Genomic DNA, 22569 nt, shown 5'->3' with positions numbered 1-22569 from the left:
ACTTCTTGTCCTGCCCTCAGGTGCTTTGGAGAATAGCTTGACTGCCTCTTCTTTGTGGCAGCCCCTGAGATATTGGAAGACTGCTATCATGTCTCCCCTAGTCCTTCTTTTCATTATGATCTGGAACAATGGCTTTAGTTGGAAAATTGAATTGATATATGTTGCAAAAACCTTTGAATATTTATTTCCGCACCTTAGTACAGTTCTAATGTAATAGGTTCTACTATATCTCGATTTATGGAGGAGTTAATCACAATCTATAGAAAGTAATCAAGACTGCATATTTATCCTACAGCTGGTGCTTCAAGCACCTTAAAAATGGAGCACTATCAAACCTTGATAAACATAGAAGAAAAGTTACAGAAGGACCAATTAAATCCAGAGTCAACACTATCCCTTTTTTGTTTGATTACTTTTACCTTTTGAAGAATGATTGTAATAAGCAGAGGTGATTTATTTGATTGTGGAACCTCACTTTAACTCGCAAATTTATTTTTCGTCTATTAACTTGGGAGTCACAATGCATCATTTAGATTAGGTTTGCTTGTCAAAGAAAGAACTGTAGAAAAGCACAGTTAATAATTAGAAACAGTGGGTTCTGAAATATGCCATTGAAAATATGCCACTATTTTTCTCTCTCTTCACGATTCCTGGTCAGAAGCATTTCAATACCTAAGCCTGCAAGATTCCTTTAAAGTTTCAATTTCAAATTATCAATGTGAGCTTCAGGTTCAAATTTGTCTTGGGGTTCCTTGTAAGGAAGAACAAACTGGGTGGCCCAAGCATTTTTTTTTTCATTAAAAACAAAATGCTTGCTTTATCTTTCATAGAAAGATAACCTGGGATGGCAATATCTAACTATCATCAGACCTGGTTAGTGTCAAGTGCCGGGGAAATCAGGAGATTCAGGCAGTTCAAATGAGCATAAAGATTTATTGCAAACTTAAGCTCTCTACAAGAATCTGACCAACTAACGGTGAAAGAAAATGAGCGGGAGATAAAGGCATTCAAAGGGGCACTAGACTTAGATCCCTTGCGGGTGGGGACTCGTGACTTATGATACATTTGACCCCTCTCTTACGCTCAGCCTGGTCATTTGCTACAGTTAGTACAGGAATGGTAGACTATCAGAAAAACCCCAAACTATACACTGGATTGAGAAGTAAAGCAAGCCAACATACCAACCTACAGTCGTCGTGACAGAATTTCAATTCGAAGAAGACTTTATTGAACATTTTATTGACAATAAAATATCCTTAAAGTGCCTCCTATGCTATTTCTCCGTGGTATGTTGGGAACACTATTCCTATCCCCAAACTTCTGTTGATGTAAGGCGTCCATGTCTAAGACATTTTTTTAATCTCACCCAATTATTTTGTGTCCTTCCAAATCCCACCGACAGCTGTGTAATGAAAAATGTCCAGATGAAGTCTGAGTTTCAATTCCAGCTGACGTTCAACTGATGTCAGTACAGTATAGGGATTCATAGTCCATTCTTCCCCTCATCAACACAACGGTAACAGTTGGACATTCTTCTAGCTTTTCATGACATTCCTTTGACATTCCTTTAGACATTGAAGGGAAATCCAAATTAGACTTCAGAAAAAAATCACGGTGACAATTCTAACCTTAAAGGAAACCGCAGATCTCTTTAGGTTTATCTGTTGCTCTCTCTTCTGTGTGCATGTCATCTATCTATCAATCATCTCTCCCATATTAATTAACCTTGCAAATGTGGTATTAAATATTCATATCAGAGAAGGTGGTATATCAAAATAAATGTGGATCCGTGTGTGTTTAATTCACGGAGTGGGTAAAACTTAGATGGAAAAGAGTTCTGAATAAATAGATTGGAATCCGAGACTAGATGACTCTGTTTGTGTGCATATGGCATCCACGTGTGTGTAAGAGGCTCAAAAGAAGCAAGATAGTGTCTAGAACATAAAAATTATAAAAAAAACTTGTGTTTGTGTGTGTACATATTCATACACACATATATGAAAGTCTTTAAAAACAAAAAAAATCTATGTCTATCTTCCTTCCTTCCTTCCTTCCTTCCTTCCTTCCTTCCTTCCTTCCTTCCTTTCTTTCTCTCTTTCTCTCCCATCCATCCATCTATCTATCTATCTATCTATCTATCTATCTATCTATCTATCTATCTATCTATCTATCTATCTATCTTTCCCTCCCTCCCTCCCATCCATCCATCCATCCATCCATCCATCCATCCATCCTACCATATAAAACAATCCAAAAGAGGGAATAGTTCAGGAGATATGAATCACCTTTATCAGAGGTGGGTTTCATATATTTTTACCACCGGTTTGCCCCACGTGCTTTGCGCAGGTGCGTGCCTTCAGTGCATGCACCCGGCTTCGAAAACATGGCTAAATAGGATGGGATAGTGCCGGGGCAGGTGGTCAGGCCCACCTTTGGTTGCTGCTACCAGTTCGCCCAAACTGGTCCATACCGGCTGAATACCACCACTGACCCTTATGAGAAGTACTTCTCAGACTTAACACCACAAAAACTAAAGAACTAATAATTGACTTCAGGAGGAAGAGAGATGTACATTTACCATTGTACATAAATGGTGAGGAGGTGGAGAGGGTGGGTAGTTTTAAATTTCTGGGCATTTATATCTTGAAGAACCTCTCATGGACTATGAATGTTAAAATGCTTGTGAAGAAGGCACAGAAGAGGCTGTACTTCCTGAGAATGCTCAGGAAGATAAATCTATCTCAGCATCTACTTCTGTCCTACTATTGCAGCACCATTGAGAGTGTCCTGACATACGGCATTCTTGTATGGTATGGGAGCAGCTCTGCAGTGGACAAAAAAGCTCTACAGAGAACCATTAAAACTGCCAAGAATATCATCGGAGTCCAGCTACCAGCCCTGGATAACATCTTCGAATCTCGCTGTTTGAGGAAGTTGCATAACGTTCTCAGAGACTCTTCACATCCTGCTTACAATCTTTTCAGACTGTTGCCTTCTGGCAGAAGATACAGAACAATTAAAACTCAGACCACATGTTTTCTGAATAGTTTTTATCCCAGAGCTATAATTGTACTCAACAATGAACTAAAGGACCACCATCAGTTAGCTGTTGGACAGCATTACTTGGTCTGTTGTGTGGATGTTTGGGTTGTTTAGGGGTGGGGAATTTGTGGTGGGGGGAGGTGTTTGTGGATTGTTATGTGTGTTGGACCTGGTCTTTGGGTGTTTTTTTTTTCCAAATCATTTTTTATTTAAAAAAAGAAAGAAAGAAAAATAACATACAAACATCATTCATTCAATCAAGTACAGACAGTACATTGGTCGGTTTGCATCCCTAGTTCCCTCTCCTCTCTTCACAATATCACTACATATCCAAAACTTATTTTTATGTAAAATATATCAGTTGTATCATCATTTAAAGTATTTCAGCATTTACTTATATATCACCATTTTTTATTATCTACCCAATGATAAAATAAATCCCATATCAAATAATATTGTTTCTCTTCCTGCTCTCTTATTTCTAATGTCAGTTTACTCATTTCGGCACAGTCCAACATTTTCCTAATAATTTCTTCATCTGTAGGTATCATTTCTACTTTCCAATTTTTAGCAAATACAATTCTAGCTGCTGTTAGAAGATTCAGAATTAAATACTGCAGTTCTTTTTTTTATATTTCTGGTAAAATCCCTAATAAAAATATCTCTGGTTTAAAGTCTATGTGTCTCTTGGTCTTTGGGTGTTAAGTGAATTTCGTTGTATGGGTATACTGTGTTACATGTACAATGACAATAAAGTTATTTATTTTATTCTGATTTCACATCTCTTATTTTTGTGTCTATGGTAAAAGGTGAGATAAGGTCCTTTTAAATTTACCTAGAAGATATTAAACCTGCAAAGAAAGTGTAACAAACAATATTTATTTTAAAATTGCAAGCTACTCTTCAAAACAGAAGGTGTTCATGATGGCTTTGCAGAGCAATAGAAATATCAGCTGAGCCATTTCTGAAAACCAAAGCTAAACTAAGCTAATTTATGTACTTTGCAGAGATTGCTGACCTCAGAAAATAATCTCCAGGTTCGGCACACCTTGGTCTTATAGGGACATGTCTGGGTCAAGCTGATAATCATTCTCAGGGAAAGATAGGTCAGATGGAGAAGATCAAAACCTGGTAGTAGCAGTGAAAGAATAGTTAGAGATTCCGTTGCTCCTGAGTTGGAAACTGAGGATATGGATCAGTAGTGGGTTTCAAATCCCATCGCTACCAGTTTGCTTGTGGGCGTGAGCATACAATGCTTCTGCGCATGCACAGAGATGTCCAGGTGGGTGGGCAGTCCCGCCACCGCTGCTACCAGTTCGCCCGATCCAGGGTGAACTGGGAGCAATCCACCACTGATATGGATGTAGAAAGCCCCTAAGCCCCTAAGACTACAGGAAGAGATAAGAAGAGATAAAGGAGTACTGAAGAAGCTTCTTGGTTGAGAAACAAGATGCCTTCAAGGAAAAACAAAGAAAGTCCATTTGCCTTTTGAAAAAGCATCTTTGGGACAACCATGACTTGGATGACACGAAGGAGTAGATTCTTATCAAGGGGAATGGATGATGAAGGCTTTGCAGGGTGAAAGATTGTCCAAGAATTATATCTTGGATATATAGCACAGGGAACCACAAGCATCTGCATGAAATCATGCAGAATATCATCGCCATCCTGATGTCATTGTACAAGTGGCAGGAATTATTCAAATTAGCTAATTTGTATCATTTGGGCAACAAATCACAGAATACAAACTGAACCGTAATTCGCTAATCGTTGAATATATCAACCTTATTATGCTGTGTAAAAATGCCTTATTTCGGAATAATAAAGCAAGCGAACAGTTTACCAATTAATGTACAAGTGCTGTCCATTGTTGAAAATGGGAGGAGGCAAATTTCATATGTGTCTGAATATGTGTCAGTGAGTGTAGCAGTGTTTCTATTGACTCAATACCCTGCTATGGTAATACCCCAGAGAGAAAATCTGCCACCGTCCTACAAATTAACATCCTATAGTATGCATCACACCTGTTCATTTATCATACTGAAAGATCATCAATTAAAAATGGCTTTTCTGGAATTAATCAACTAAATCTTTGATTAATTTACTGGTCAATTAAAAGCTTGTATGCTTAATTCTCATCCTACACACACACACACACACACACACACACACACACACACACACACACACACACACACCTTTCCTTATAAGGCACAATAACTGTTAACAATAATCAAATACTTTCAGCTTCTTTTAACTCTGACTTTCAGGAAAATAAATCGCTCAAGTTACAGGCATCTACTTTCAGGAATCAGAAGGGAAATTAAGTTCTGTTTACTAATCAAGAGTTTGTCTGCTCTTCCTCCTCCTCTTCTTCCTTTTCCTCCTCCTCCACCTCCTCCTCCTGTCTGTCTCTCTGTTTATCTGTTTGCCTGCCTGCCTGTATCTTTATCATCTTTCTTTCCATCTATTTATATGTCACTATTATCATTATCTATCTCTCTATCCTTTCTCTCCATCCATCCATCCATCCATCCATCCATCCATCCATCTATCCATCTATCCATCCATCCGCCCATCTGCCCAGCCATCTATCTATCTATCTATCTATCTATCTATCTATCTATCTATCTATCTATCTATCTATCTATCTATCTATCTATCTATCTATCTATCTATCTATCTATCTATCTATCTATCATCTATTTTTGATGACATTTTAATGGGTGATGCCGTGAAATTGAAAAATAAATATCATAATCAGTTTTATGAAGAATGGGTTGCTAAAATTGTTCATCATGTAGTAGATGAGTTTCAGCTAAAGTGCATGATCTAACAGCACCCTAAGTTTGATTTCTGCACCCTTGTCAGTGGAAACAGATGATTTAAAGAAAAAAAAGAAAAAATATAAAGAGAGTCAAAGAAGCTTAGAATAGAATAGAATAGAATTTTTTATTGGCAAAGTGTGATTGGACACATAAGGGATTTGTCTTGGTGCATATGCTCTCAGTGTACATAAAAGAAAAGATACATTCATCAAGAATCATAAAGTACAACACTTAATGATAGTCATAGGGTACAAATAAGCAATCAGGAGACTTCTTGAATGAGAAGCGAAACATCTTCAAAGAAAAACCAGAGAGACCAGTTGCCTCTTGAAAAAACACCTTTGGGGAAATCTCCATATAAAAATAGATATTTTCTTGCACAGTTGTCATTTTTCACAGCAGTCCCTTGCTTTGAAAATATATACTTCCACCATATCTGGATGCTTGTGTTTCCAACCTGATCTTTTTTTTTCTCCGTTGAGTAGCTCAAGTGCAGGAAAGTAGTCGTGATGATTAGATACAATGATTAAAAGAATAAATATTGCAACCGAGAGATTCTGATAAACTCAGAACTGAATGTGAGAAGGCCTACTGAGAATTATGTTTTGGCCTATAAATAATAGCAGCTTCCTGTCACACTAGATTTGTTTTTAGAAACACTCCTTTAGCACTGTGGTGGACCACATAAATCTTGTATATGTTAGCCTAACTGTCTTCTAGAAATTGAATTATTCTCAGAGGGAAATACTGGTCTGTCTAGGTCATTGTAAAATTGGATTAGCTGAATGTTTCTGGGTATCCATTATTATTATTTTTTCAGACTCTGGGAGCTTATCTTTGGATTAGCAGCTGACCCTCTGCAGCATTAATCTCTTGTAACTTCAACTATTATTTCAATAAACTATGTAAAAAGGAAATATCCGGAAAATATAAGATTCCAAAATCCCTCCACCATCTTCCTTTAAAAAAAAAAATTGGGTGAGGGGAAAGTAAGTGATTTGAACTTTTAGAATAAATACCCCCTGACAATGTACAATAAATATTGAGGGGGGGAAAAGTTTAAATGGAAACACTTAAGCGAAAGACAACAATCCGCCCTGTTGCACTGTATGGCACTGAATGCTGGGCAGCAACAACTGGGACTGAAAGCTCTCTCCATGCCATGGAAATGTGAATGCTCCATTGGATATCGGGCATCTCCCTTCTTGACCACATCACAAATGACACCATTCGACAACATTTGGGTGTGGCACCAATTATAGAGAAGATGAGAGAAGGCCGACTCTGCTGCAATAGACACGTCCAGAGAGCAGCACCTTCCCCCGTGGCCAAGACTGCCTACCAACTAAAAGTCAATGGCTGGCGACCTCACGGGCATCCAAAACGGAGCTGGCAAGACACCATCAACAAAGATATGCAAGTCACGGGCCTGCGCTCTGGAGACACAGCTGACTGTGCAAAGTGGCATTTAATGATCCGAAAAGCAGACCCTGCACTTATGGAAATACACTAGGGAGAAGAAGAAAGGAAGGAAGGGAGGGAGGGAGGTAGAAAGGAAGGAAGGAAGAAAGGGAGATAGGAAGGGAGATAGGAAGGAAGGGAGGGAGGAAGGGAGAAAGGAAGGGAGGAAGGGAGGAAGGGAGGAAGGAAAGAAGGAAAGAAGGAAGGAAGAAAGGAAGGAAGGAAGGGAGAAAGGGAGATAGGAAGGGAGATAGGAAGGAAGGAAGGGAAGGAGAAAGGAAGGAAGGAAGGGTGAGAGGGATGAAAGACAGGAGGAAAGGAGGGAGGGAGGTAGAAAGGAAGGAAGGGAGGGAGGAAGGAAAGAAGGAAGGAAGGGAGAAAGGAAGGAAAGGAGGGAGAAGAAGGGACAGAGGGAGGAAGGAAGGGAGATAGGAAGGAAGGAAGGAAGGAAGGAAGGAAGGAAGGAAGGAAGGAAGGAAGGAAGGAAGGAAGGAATTTAATTTAATTTAATTTCCAATTTATATACCGCCCTTCTCCCTGAGGACTCAGGGCGGTGTACAGCCAAGATAAAAAACATAGAATACAAATATTAAAACATTTAAAAAAATATATAAATTTTGGCCCGAAAGTTAAGAATCACAAACTAATTAAAAGAATTTAAAAATTTCTTCTAAGCCAACCCGGCTTGCTGAAAAAGATAGGTTTTCAGGGAACGACGGAAGGCATTGAGGTCATGGATTCTTCTTATCCATTCTCCAGGAAGGGAGAAAGGAAGGAAGGAAGGGTGGGCGGGAGGAAAGAAGGAAGGAAGGAAGGGTGGGCGGGAGGAAAGAAGGAAGGAAGGAAGGGAGAGGAAGGGAGGGAGGGAGAAAGGAAGGAAGGGAGGAAGGAAGGAAGGAAGGGATAATTGTGCAATCATTATTTAAAATTGAATCCATGTTAATAAAGGAACATAGACACATAGACACAAACACGTAAAGTATTTTGATTCCCAGCTCCTCCGGAGAAATTTTTTATTCCATCATCTTTGTACGGAGGGTCAACTATTTCAGAGTCTGTACCTACTCAATGCTTCTTTCTGTCGTTAAGCACGTGCTATTTCTTGATTCAGGGAACAGCCTCCATCTCCTGACTTTTTGAGGGGAAGATTTTAAATGTTGTCTTATTCTGCAAGAGTTTTGGCACTGGCAGAGTTTTGTCTTAGCTTAAAGTGTTGACGCTTTTTATTTCTTCGCATCGTAAACAGCTACTTCGAGTCCTTTGGGAAAGAGGGTCATTTGTAAATAATTGCATCAATCACAACCCCTTTGTAGATACCTAAATAAGAATGGACAATAAATAACTGGGAAGCTGCAAAAGATACAGAACAGCAGGGTATAGTTCTGGGCACGGAACATATGGATCCAGCATATTTTGATGGTATAAAAGTCTTTATATCTTAGTTATATATCATAGGAATCAATCATAATGGACTGATTTTTGCCATGACAACCATGCGAAGAATGATAGACTGACCACAGCTCAGGCTCATTTATTTTTCTCCAATAAGTGGGCTATACATCACAGCTGAAGCCACTTTCCAATGAATGAACAGTTATTCAACTTCATACCGGCAGAGATTCTTAAGAATTGCATTTCATTTCCTTCCTCTTTTCCTTCCTCCTTTCCTTCCTTCCTTCCTTCCTTCCTTCCTTCCTTCCTTCCTTCCTTCCTTCCTTCCTTCCTTCCTTCCTTCCTTCCTTCCTCCCTCCCTCCCTCCCTCCCTCCTTCTTCCTTCCTTCATACTTCCCTCTCCCTCTTCCCATCCCTCCATCCCTCCCTACTTCCTCCCTCCCTCCCTTCCCCCTCTCCCCCTCCCTTCCTCCCTCCCTCCTCCCTCCCTCCTTCCTTCCTTTTCTTCCTCTCCCCATTCCTCCATCCCTCCATCCCTCCCTACTCCCTCCATCTCTCCTCCTTCACTTCCCCCTCTCCCTCCCTCCTCCTTCCTTCCTTCCTTCTTTCCTTCCTTTCTTCTTTCCTTCTCTCCCTCTCCCTATTTCTCTCTGCCTCATTCTCCCTCCTTCCCTCTCTCTTCCCTCCCTCATTCCTTCCTTTCATCCTTCTCTTCCTCTCCCTCTCCCTCTCCCATCCATCCATCCCTCCTCCCTCCCTCTCTCCTCCCTCCCACCTTTCTCTCCCCCTTCCCTCCTTCCTTCCTTCCTTCCTTCCTTCCTTCCTTCCTTCCTTCCTTCCTTCCTTCCTTCCTTCCTTCCTTCCCTCCCTCCTTCTCCACACCATTTAACTTCAGTCTTTTAAATGTTACATTCGATAGGTCGTCCCACTTGGCCACTTTACTTCGAGGAGTTTTCTAGCAGACAGAGCATCTGTTCAACCACACTACCCAAAAAATAAAATAAAATAAAATAAAATACTGCTTTAAGTCTCTGACCAGCCATGAGGGCAAACAGATCAACAACACGAAGGCAGTCTTTTTGGGGAATAAACATTGAAATAGTTTATCATGATAGGAAAAGAACCCCCTGTAGATCGTACCTGACACTGCTTGAAAAATCTGGAGCATCTAAAAAAAAAGTCAAACACTTTTGCTTCTCGGAAAGTTCTGACTGGGGGGGAAAAATGTCTTGGTAAGACAGAACACACACTTTTCTGACCAAGGGCAATAATTTAATATCAAATAAACAACTGAGTGTGAGAGGTATTTAACTGGCATAAATATGTATTCATACCAAATTCATAGTGTTTCATATTTGATTTTTTTTGGGGGGGAGGGGAAGAGAATTGGAAGGAGGACATTGAGGTTGCTAAGCAATAAAAATGCAAAGAGAAAATCTTCAGGAATGCCTGCTATCAATGAACAAGAGACTTCGTAGCCTGTGGTACTCTGTGGCAGACTACAATGTGCAAGCAAGCAATGTTTGCAGGGTTAATTTAATTTTCACCCCTTCATCTATTTATTCAGCAAAAACAGATAGCATATTTCTTGCAAAACTGATACGCACCATGCCCAATGAGGGAACTGTACTCTGAGGTGATCTCCCACATGCCTATATATTTTTTTAAACAGTGACACTGGATCTGGCCTTTAGAAACCTGGATAGATGGCATCAATAGCAATAGCACGTAGACTTATATACCACTTCACAGTGCTTTTACAGCCCTCTCTAAGGGGTTTACAGAGTCAGCATATTGTCCCCCAAAATTTGGGTCCTCATTTTGCCCATCTCGGAAGGATGGAAGGCAGAGTCAACCTTGAGTCTGGTGAGATCTGAACTGCCAAATTGCAGGCAGCCGAAGTAGCCTGCAATACTGCACTCTAACCACTGTGCCACTGTGGCTCATATATCTGCTGAACATAACTCCGCATTGGCAACAGGGAGGGCATCCGGCCAGTAATCACTCAGCTCTCCAATCAGTTGCCCAGACTCCACCCTGCAAGGGGTCAGGTGAAGTTTAGATTTCATATCTGTTTACCATATGAATGTGAATACTGCATTTAATGCTCTGAGCCTACAGTCTAATTATTTTGGACATGCCAAGTTCCAACTGACTCCAGTTGGGATTTACTTCTAGGCATTCCTAGAAGTGCAGTACTGGGACATTACGTAAGAACTTAAGAGGAAAAAAAATATCCAGTGCTGTCAGAATGCTTAGAAAAGAAAGTGATCTATTTATGTCCTAAACAGAAGAGTCTCTTTGGATGTGGGTAATATTTCAATATTTCATTATTCCTGACAGAACAATTAATCAGTGAAACAACTTGCCTCCAGAATTTGTAAATGCTTCAACACTGGAAGTTTTTAAGAAGAGATTGGACAACCATTTGTCTGAAGTAGTGTAGGGTTTCCTGACTAAGTAGTGGGTTGGACTAGAAGACCTCCAAGGTCCCTTCCAACTTATTATTCTATTCTATTCTATTCTATTCTATTCTATTCTATTCTATTCTATTCTATTCTATTCTAGTCCAGTCCAGTCCAGTCCAGTCCAGTCTATGCTATGCTATGCTATGCTACGCTACGCTACGCTACGCTACGCTACGCTACGCTACTTTACGCTATGCTACTCTACTCTACTCTACTCTATTATTAAAGAGCCTTGGTACTACAGGGTTTAAAGCACCCTGTTATTAACACAGCTGCCTGCAATTTACTGCTGGTTCGAATCTCTCCAAGGCTCAAGGTTGACTCAGCCTTCCATCCTTTCTAAGGTAGGTTAAATGAGGATCCAGTTTGTGGGGGCAATAAGCTGACTTTGTATAAATATACAAAAGTATGAAGGCTATTGCTTAACGCACTGTAAGCCGCCCTGAGTCTCTGGAGAAGGGCGGCATATAAATCAAATTAAATATATATATCTTCCCATTCTGTCTACTCTGAATTCCTTCCATGCAAAGAAAACTTTGATTAAGCTTTGTTATGCATATGGATTGGATCAAGATTTTGTTTTTAATATTTATAGTTCCTCATTTTTTAAAAAAGTATACTTTTAGTCTGGTCTCTGTACCAGACAAACTCTTTTAACTCTTCAAAAAGTTTTTTTAACCCTTTTAACTCTTCAAATAGTTTTTATTCATATCTACGATCATTTCTGCTCATGTAGCCGAAGCAACACAAAGAAATTGTTCTTTTTGCCCTACTCAAAAGTTATTATTTTACTTCTCCCATAGTGAAGGGAAACACATTTATTTGTTTCTGTCCAAGCATAGCTGTAAAATGCTTTTAACAGGCATGGGCAGTAAAAAGCAAAATCAAACAAAAACAAAACAAAACAAAACCTTGGAAATGAGAACAGTATAACTTTTTGATAGAATGGAAAATAGACTCTGGCTATTTCATGGTGACACAAGTATCTCGTATGTGCGCCTCAATATTTTTAGATACAGCTTTCAAAGAATAAAGAAAGCTCTTTGATAGTTCATTTCAGTGTTTCTCCCTACAATGACAAGTTTATACACTGTATGATACCTCAATGTTTTATTTCTGATGTTTTGTACTGGTATTTCTGATTTCGTCTGAAATCAGTCCAGAACATTTCTGCGAAAAATGAATATGTGAATTTTACAAGGTGGTTCTGAATTTTACCTTTAAGGGGATAGGGGTATTTATTGAAGACTGAAGAGTTTGTGGGCATAACAACCCTGTGTAAACTAGACTGAAGTGGCTAATTAAACTTGACCGAAGTTGAAAAAGACCTGGACTAAAAGGTAAAGGTTTCCCTGTCCAGTCATGTCCAACTCTAAGGTCATCTCCATTTTGTGGCTGAGGGAGCTAGTGTTGTCCAAAGACATTTTCTTTGGTCATGTGGCCAACATGGCTATATGCCAAAGGCACACAGAACACTGTTACCTTCCCACTGAGGAAATATCTACTGCATTAATCGTCTCACATTTGTATGCTTTCAAACTACTAGGTGAGCAGGAGCTGAGGCAGGAATGGGAGCTCAATCCATTACGGTGGGCTTGGGGTTCAAACCTGGGCTATCAGCTTTCCAACTGATAAGCTCAACATCTTTAATAGCTAGTTAAACTTGACTGATGTTGAAAAACTCAGCAAGTCTGAACTCAGGGGTGAAATCCAGCAGGTTCTGACAGGTTCTGGAGAACCGGTAGCGGAAATTTTGAGTAGTTCGGAGAACTGGCAAATGCCACCTCTGGCTGGCCCCAGAGTGGGGTGGGAATGGAGATTTTGCAACATCCTTCCCCCAGGAGTGGGGAGGGAATGGGGATTTTGCGGTATCCTTCCCCTGCCACGCCACCAAGCCACGCCCACAAAACAACACCATGCCCACCAAGCCACACCCACAGAACCAGTAGTAAAATAATTTGGATTTCACCACAGTCTGGATTAGTTAGTTAAATGGAGGAATGTTAAGAAAGTTAGGAATATTAGGGTTTTAAACCAGGACTCAAATAATAATCCAGAAGATTATAATAATAATCCAGAAGAGAGAGGCAAATTAATTCTATACACCTCATCAAAACACTTTATTGAAATCTTCATGAACTCATTCAGAACTGAGCTTAATCAGATGCATGGAGTTTTGTGAGCAGAATACTCCATACTGTGTAAGCAATTTTTGTTTTGAGTTCCTACAGAAGATATTTCCATTTGTATACTTTGGTTTGTGTTTGTTTTTAACTCCTGCAAACTGCTGAGAGTTTGTTTGGATTTCAGCAAGGATAAATAGCAAATAGCACTTAGACTTATATACCACTTCACAGTGCTTTCACAGCCCTCTCTAAGCGGTTTACAGAGTCAGCCTATTGTCTCCAACAATTCAGTCCTCATTTTACCAACCTCGGAAGGATGGAAGGCTGAGTCAACCTTGAGCCTGGTGAGATTTGAACTGCCAAATTGCAGGCAGCCGGCAGTCAGCAGAGGTAGCCTGCAGTACTGCACTCTAACCACTGCGTCACTGTGGCTCATTCAATAAAATTCAATAAAATAAATCAATGAATGAGAAGGAAAGAGGGTAAAGGGATAACACATGGTAGAAAATAAAATAAATACATAAAATAAATAAGGCATTTGGAGCAAAACCAAAATTCTCACATAACTGAATTGGAATGTAGACTTAGTATGATAAGAAACCTTGAGTTGATTAATAAGATATGGTTTTGAATCTATTAACGAAATAGATTTTAGATGAAGAGATGACATGACAAATCCGTATGCCAGCCACGTCTGTCCATTATGCCCAATACGAACGATATTTTAGTATCACATCTTATCAGTGGTTGACATTCATTAATTTTCAGCGGGTGTAAATGTGCGGCTTTTCTGAGAGAAATACACAACTGATTAATGACCCACATTGTGGCTCACTAAAAAACGATGATCAAGGCTATGTGGACATGAGTAAGTTCCCTTTCATGTGCTACATTGTAAAATCTTGTGATTGGCAAGGAGAATAAAAGGAAGATTTTTTTTTTCCGTCCTTCATGAGAGAGCGAGAAAGGGAGAGACGAAAATGAGGCTTGTTAATTAAGAACGAAGCTCTTGTGGAGAGCTTATATAGTAGTTGTTCAGCAACTTCTATTATTAATCACAACAAAAGATAATGCCATCAAGAAAATTCGGCGTTGCATTAGAAAACAAGCCTCGCTCATTGCAGGCCTTTTATATTTATCCGTTACCCTTTAGAAACAAAATAATAACTTGTTTGTCGTTTAAGCAAATGTATCTCAAACGCCGAACCATATGTTAATGCGAGTTTACATTTATTTTACAAAGTGCAATTGCTGTTTGTTTAGCTTCAGGTGACGGTGTTGCATAAACAATCTTTGAAATGAGAACTTCCATGCTGAATTTAATCAAATACTTTTTATTTTTTATTTTTTTAAAAAAAGAGGCTTATTAAGTACTACCTCTCATCTAGGAAATAAATGAATACTCAAGAATTGACTTCAGGCAGATGGTTGCATAAGATATTTAGGAAGAACGTGATCTTCTTTTGTTAAGGCACATACGGTGAATCTAACCAAACTTTCTATAACCTCATTTCTTATCTATTATTGGGGAGAGAGAGGCATGGTGGCCAGCGGTGGGTTTCCAATATTCTTATCACTTGCTTCGCGTATGTTCGCATCTTCTGTGCATGCGCCGGCCCTTCCACGCATCCACTTTGCTCACTCACACACCTTCCGCGCATACACCCAGCCTCAAAAACGTGCCTAAATAGGACAGCATAGAGCCCATAATCTCCGCTACCAGTTCGCCCAAACCAGTACGAACCGGCTGAATACCACCTCTGATGGTGGCTCAGCAGTTAAAGACGCTGAGATTTTCAGCTGGAAAGTGGGTAGTCTGGGTTCAAGACTTGGCTACTGCCATGAAGGAGTCAACTCCCATTCCTGTCCTAGCCGCTGCCCACCTAGCAGTTGAAAAGCATGCAAATGCAAGTAGATAAATAGGCACCACTCTGGTGGGAAGGATTCGTCCACCTCGGTGTACCACATGACCACAGAAAAGTCTTCAGACAACTCTAATTCCCTCGAGCAAGAAATGGAGATTCAGATTTAGAATTGGAAGGGAACTTGTAGGTCATCTAGTCCAACTCCCTGCCCAAGCAGGAGACCCTACACCATTTCTGACAGATGGCAGTCCAGACTCTTCTTGAAAGCCGCCAGTGATGAAGCTCCCACAACTTCTGAAAGCAACTTCTGTTCCATGGGTTGATTGCTCTCACTGTCAGAAAATTTCTCCTTATTTCCAGGTTGCTAAAGTTGTACATGACTGGATAGGGGAAACCTTTATCTTTACCTATCTATTATTGTGATTATCTTTCTCTACAATATCTTCTACCAGCCATGCAACTTGAGGGCAAGTTTATATACATTGCCATTCAATTTGTCTAGTTGCGTGGCTTGGTATTCAGTAAATTTAAATGAAGAATTTTGGAGACCTTTTCCTCTCTCCAATGGCTTTAGGATTGTCAATCCCTGCTGGAGTTGAATTTTCTGCACAAAGATGATTGCAACCGTATTGAGATTTTCTTCTCCAAGTCTGACGGGTTAACCTCGGCATGTCCCTCCAAAGAGTTTATATTTCATAGTGCTCTTGAAAGAACACACCTTTCCAATAAAGTATGCACAATATAGTTAAAATGGGAATTTGGATTGTCATTTTTCTCTGGCTCTTTCCATTTTTAAAGGCAATTCTTTCACATTCCCACTTTTCTCAACATTCACCAGGTCCATTTTCCCCTTCAAAATCAATATTTTGTTGTAATAGATAGTAGTTTCATAGAAAATTTTATGATGGTCACAAAAAAAGGGACTGTAAGGAGTGGAAATGTCCACTGGCAATGACATGGCCTTGGTAAAGACAGTGAACATACCCTCAAGGATCCTAAATGTAACCTTTAACTCCTCCTCCTCCTCCTCCTCCCCCTCCCCCCTCCCCTCCCCCTTCCTCCTCCTCCTCCTCCTCCTCCTCCTCCTCCTCCTCCTCCTCCTCCTCCTCCTCCTTCTTCTGTTCCACTCACCCCCACAAACATAAACCAAGTTGAAAGGTAATGACTCATCAATGCCAACAATCAATACCATCAATAGCTTCTGGAAGAGATCCAGGAGTTAGAGGAGGACTGTTTTTCCTCCTTCCTATGTGTTAAGTTCCTTAAAAAGCTGGCTTTGGGTTCAAATCTAGGTACGAGTTAGAATGCCTCTCCTGGTTGTATGGATGATAGATTAGATTCTGCCCACCTGTTATGTGTTTTTAGTTTTGTTTTAGATGATATACAGTATTTTGTGCCTTTGTTTGTTTTATTCTAAACCACCTACAGTCACATAAAACTGGAATGAGTGGTTATATCAATCAAGTAAGTAAGTAAATAAATTATAACTGCATTCTCCATGAAAAAACCAATATCTAACAACTAAGAAAGGCTAGAGAATAGGGGTTTATTCCTATTACTTTATGACTTTACTCCTGTACTTCATGACTTTTTCCTAGCTAGTTTTCTCCATTTTAAACATTTTTAGAAGCTTGATAAAACTGACTTTGGTGATTGTTGGGGGTCCATATGTATCTTTGTATACTTGGAGTGATTTGTTCATTGATCAATGAATTAATTTCTTCCATGTTATGATTTCTTCAGATTTTAATTTTAAATAAAGTGAAGGGAGAAAGAAAGGATGGATGGATGGAAGGAAGGAAGGAAAGCAGGAAGGCAGGAAGGAAAGAAGGAAGGAAGGAAGGAAGGAAGGAAGGAAGGAAGGAAGGAAGGAAGGAAGGAAGGAAGGAAGGAAGCAAGCCCTGGTGGTGAACCCTGGTGGCGCAGCAGACTAAAGCACTATTATTAACATCAGCTGTCTGCAATTACTGCAAGTTCAAATCTCACCAGGCTCAAGGTTGACTCAGCCTTCCATCCTTTCTAAGGTAGATAAAATGAGGACCCGGATTGTGGGGAAATAAGCTGACTTTGTATAAATATACAAAAGTATGAAGGCTATTGCTTAACACATTGTAAGCCACCCTGAGTCTCCGGAGATGGGCGGCATATAAATCAATTTTTTTAAAAAAAAAGAAGGAAGGAAGGAAGGAAGGGAGGGAGGGAGGGAGGAAGGAAGGAAGGAAGGAAGGCTTACAGAATCTATTATCCAAAAGCAACCGGTTACACATATAATTTATCCTATATAACAGCTCTATACTATCTGACACTGAATAAAGTGTTGCATTGTTGTATGTATTTTTTCTCTTCTCTTGAGATGACCATATTGAAGAAGCTACAAAGTCATTTTTTGTCTTTCTTTTTGTCAAAACAAGTTAGCAATGACATGCAGTTAAGGACCCCACCTCAACATAGTCTCATGACATGGACTATTTGTTTCTAATTTACTTGTAACTGATCTGACTACTTTAACTTGCCTTCTTAATTATATTTAATTGAGATGTACCTCTAATACTTCTGAATAGTCCTAGGCATTTAATTAAATGTTGCCCTCTTAAAGCATTAATCGGCTTATGTACTAATTGTATCCTCCTTCTTTTTTTCTTTATGCATGCATGCAAGCCATCATACAGCCTGTATGATAATAAAGTGATTACAACAGTGTGACTATAATATATTTCTGTGAAAGCCTTTATTTAATTTTCATAGGTGGCTTTTGTTTACTGAGTTTGAAGCTGTGACAATTGCAAAATTTCTTCTAGCTAAAAAAAAAAAAAATCCCAGTCACATCCTATTAATATTTTTGGACCACTCACAGCTCCTTGAAGAAAAAGGGAATTATCTGTTGCAAACCATGAACATACACTGATAACCATGAAAACTGGATTGCGAGAGAGGTATGGGAAGAGGAATAAAAGAATTGTTCTGGCGTTCAGTTAAAAAAAAAGGTATTATTGTTCCTCTTACAACATGGAAAACAATTTACATTATGGTGTTTTCTCGAACCTGATAATCTGCATAAGTGATACACCGATGCTTCGTGATTTCCGCAGAGGTGTAAATGATATAATTTGGCTTAAATGTATCCGAAATACTCACCCCAGAACTCAACGGCCCTTAAATTAAGATTATTCTCCCCCCCCAAAAAAGCAGGCAGAATAAAATCAATCAATGGGTACAAAAATATTATTCAATGATCATCTTCTCCACATTGTCAGTTTAACGTTGCCAGTTCCTGCTGAAACTAACTATCCCATTCAATATGTGTGGAATCACAAATTTGTAGGCATCAGTGGAATTCAAAAAAAATTACTACCGGTTCTGTGGGTGTGGCTTGGTGGGTGTGGCATGGCTTGGTGGGCATGGCAGGGGAAGGATACTGTAAAATCTCCATTTCCACCCCACTCCAGGGGAAGGATACTGTAAAATCTCCATTTCCACCCCACTCCAGGGGAAGGATACTGTAAAATCTCCATTTCTATCCCACCCCACTCCAGGGGAAGGGAAGGATACTGTAAAATCTCCATTTCTACCCCACTCCAGGGGAAGGGAAGATACTGTAAAATCTCCATTCCCTCCCCAATCCCACTACCCTACTTTCCAGCTCCATGTGCAGGACAACAATAAAACACCCAGCTGATCAGCTGGGACTCGATCAGCTGGGACTCGGGAGGCAGAGAATAGATGGGGGGGCAGTCAGAGGTGGTATTTGCCGGTTCTTTGAACTACTCAACATTTCTGCTACTGGTTCTCCAGAACTGGTTAGAACCGACTGAATGCCACCTCTGGTATACATGCATGCATGTATGTATGAGAGTAGAACTCTTCCATTTCTTAATTTAGAGATGCTAAAACAGGATGTTGTATACTGAGCATGATCTATGAGAGCGCCCCCTAGTGCAATGGTATTAAGTGTCCTGGGCTGTGATTGGGTTAGCATGCCGGTCAGCCCGGTGATTGGTTACATATGTTTTGACAGTAGCATATAAGAAGTGTCAGAGCCAGTTACGTTCGTTCTTTGCATTCTCTGTGTGTTCGTCAGCTGTTACGTGTTCATGCATTAAAGAGTAGTTACCTCAGAAATGAGAACCGGGTTTCCTGATCGTTATTGAAAGAATCTGATATTTATTACAGGATGAGGATCTGAGTTAGTCAGAGAGAAGCGAAGGTAGAGAGGGGAGATAGGGAAATAAAAATTAACCCGATAGTTGAACTGAGGAGAAGAATGAAATAGAAAGTTTGAAAGGACAGAAGTATGTGGTGACCTCTGGAATTAAGGAGAAACTTCCTAACAGTAAGGACAATTCACCAGTGGAACAGCTTGCCTTCAGAAATGCCTTCAGGGCACTCCATCACTGGAGGTTTTTAAGAAGAGACTAGACCAGTGATGACTAACCTTTTTTCCGTTGTGTGCCAAAAGCGGGGAGAGCGCAGGGGATTATGTGCGCATGTACCCACACCCATAATTTAATGTGCCCCATGCATGCGCTTGTGACCCCCCGTGCTGTTGGCACATGATGGCACGGTTGGCCCAGTAGGCCCATTTTTCACCCTCCTCAGGCTCCAGAGGCTTTTTTGGAGCTGGGCGAGAGTGAAAATTGCTTCCCCATCCCCCCGGAGGCCCTCTGGAGGCTGGAAATGGCCCATTTTCAGACTTCTAGTGGGCCTGGAAGACCTGAAAATCAGCTGGCCGACATGCGCATGCATACCGGAGCTAAGCTAGGGCAACGCTCGCATGCCCACCGATATGGCTCCGCGTGCCTCCTGTGGCACGCGTGCCATAGGTTTACCGTCACGGGACTAGACAGTCACTTATCTGAAATGGTATAGGTTCTGCTGCTTGATCAGAGGGCTGGACTCGAAGACCTCCAAGGTCCCTTCCAGCTCTGTTCTGTTCTGTTCTGTTCTGTTCTGTTCTAATAACATGATGACTAGAATTCTCTAATCCATCTTTCAAGAAAGGGAATAACAAAGACCCGACTATCAATACTGGAAACACAGATTATTCCAATTAAATGAAAATATGAGCGACAGCTATTATCCATACAATACAGGAAGTTCTTTTTTCCTTATTAACTTATTCTTCGCTTCTATGACAACACTCTTCTACCTCAGCATTAAAACCGAAGTTCTCTTTGTTTTCTTTCAAAATGCAACTCAAGTAAACGAATCAGTCTGCCTCCTTGATTCCCAACCCTTTCAAATGAATGTTGTAATTACTGATTAAAACTGGCCCGTACCAATTATTCAGCTAAGAGATCAGTTGTTTAATCTACCGATTAAAATATGTGGGGCTCTGCTAATTCTTCCACAGGCTTAGGTTGGACAAAAACTGTTCCACTTAGGGTAGTCAAATATTGGTGTTGAACTTCCTACTCTTTCAATTTTTCCCCCCTCACTATTCTGCAGTGCAAATTTCCACAACTGTTGTTTATAGAATTCTGATCTTCTCAACCAACCCTGTGCTGAGGATGGAGGTGCCGTTCTCTAGATATATCTCATTTTATAACAAGAAGAGATCTCTTCTTCCATGGCAGCCTTCCAATCTCTAAGTCTATGCTGTTTTCCTCCCGTTATCATTTTCTTTAAATATAACACCAATAGCCCAAACTCAGTTGATATACAGCAGTATTAAGTGACACCCTTGCAAGTTAATGCCAAGGTCAATGGTAAGGAGAGCCTTCTCTGTGGTGGCACCTACCCTATGGAACAATCTACCCCCAGAGATACGAGTGATTTCCGACCTCCGGATTTTTCGTCGGGCCCTAAAAACTCATTTTTTTCAACTAGCTGGTCTGTCCTGATTTTAGGGTTAGTTTTAAAATTTTTAAAATTTTAATATTTATTTTAATTGACAAATTTTAAATTATGAGCCAAATTTATAAATTATCTTAATCTTATTTTAATTGTGATGTTTGTTATAGATGTTTTTTATCCGGCTGTTCACCGCCCTGAGTCCGAAAGGAGAAGGGCGGTATAGAAATGCGAATAAATAAATAAATAAATAAATAAATAAATCTTCCTATAGAGGATTTCAAGAAAAAGAGCTGAACATGTGCAATGCAGACAGAGATTTGTCGAAGGCCACATAACAATAAGGGAAACGTTTTTTTTGCACTTCATGTTGTCATATATTAAAAAAATCACTCAGCTATCCTTATTGCTGATCAGGATGTTTTACAGTATTGGGCGTGCACTCCTGGTTTTATCAGTTGTTATTAAATCCTGATTGTCTGTCTGTCTGTCTGTCTCTGTCTCTGTCTCTGTCTCTGTCTCTGTCTCTGTCTTTGCCTCTCTCTCTGTCTCTCTGTCTCTCTCTCTCTCTCTGTCTGTCTCTGTCTCTGTCTCTGTCTCTGTCTCTGTCTCTGTCTCTGTCTCTCTCTGTCTCTCTCTCTTTCTCTCTCTTTCTCTCTCTCTATCCAGAGGTGGTATTCAGCCGGTTTGGACTGGCTGGCCTGAACCAGTAGCGGAAATTGCGAGTGGGCCTGCCCCCGCCCCCACTCGCCATCATATTTAGGCACGTGCCAGCAAAGTGCATACACAGGAGGCCAGGCGCATGCACGCACACTCACATTTGTGAATCAGTAGGGAAAGTAAGTGAATACCATCCATCCATCCATCTATCTATCTATCTTCTACCTTCCATCTGACATTTAATACTGAACTTCCCATATGATTCTGGGAAATATGAATTTGCAAGTACTGGGAAGTAAACCAATTCTCTCTCTCTCTCTCTCTCTCTCTCTCTCTCTCTCTCTCTCTCTCTCTCTCTCTCTCTCTCTCTCCTTTCCTCCCTCCCTCCCTCTCTCTCCCTCGCTCCCTCCCCCCCTCTCCCTCTCATCTATCTAACTATCTATCTATCTATCTATCTATCTATCTATCTATCTATCTATCTATCTATCTATCATCAATATAGGGATATAGATATGTATAGATGATATAGATATAGTTATGGATGGTATAGATATATATTAAAATTGATGTTGCACTGACTCTCCTTTGCTAAGTTTATAGTCCTTTTTAAGTATCATAAATCAAAAGGTTAATGAGAAGCAGCTCATAATTACATTTTAACTGGCAGTTAACTTAACTATTATAAATCTTTTTCCCTTCCTTTATTTCTGAACAAATTATAAAATAGAAGGCTCTTTTTTTCCCCCTCAGGACAATCTACTCATTTCAAGTATTTATTTATTTTTTTAAAAAAAAAGATGATTAGGATCTATTTTCCTCTATGCAGGAGTAGATTGATGTAGTTCAGCTTGATGTTACCTGTTTGGCTTGAAAATGCCAGCAACATTTTGAGTCCTGCCATCTTCACTGGAGTCTGGTAAATCACTCAGCTGTTCAT

The sequence above is a fragment of the Pantherophis guttatus genome, chromosome 5, assembly GCF_059756535.1.
Source record: "Pantherophis guttatus breed Tessera chromosome 5, ASM5975653v1, whole genome shotgun sequence".
NCBI lineage: Eukaryota > Metazoa > Chordata > Lepidosauria > Squamata > Colubridae > Pantherophis > Pantherophis guttatus.
The sequence above is the reverse complement of the archived record's forward strand: the minus strand, read 5'-3'. Positions refer to the sequence as shown.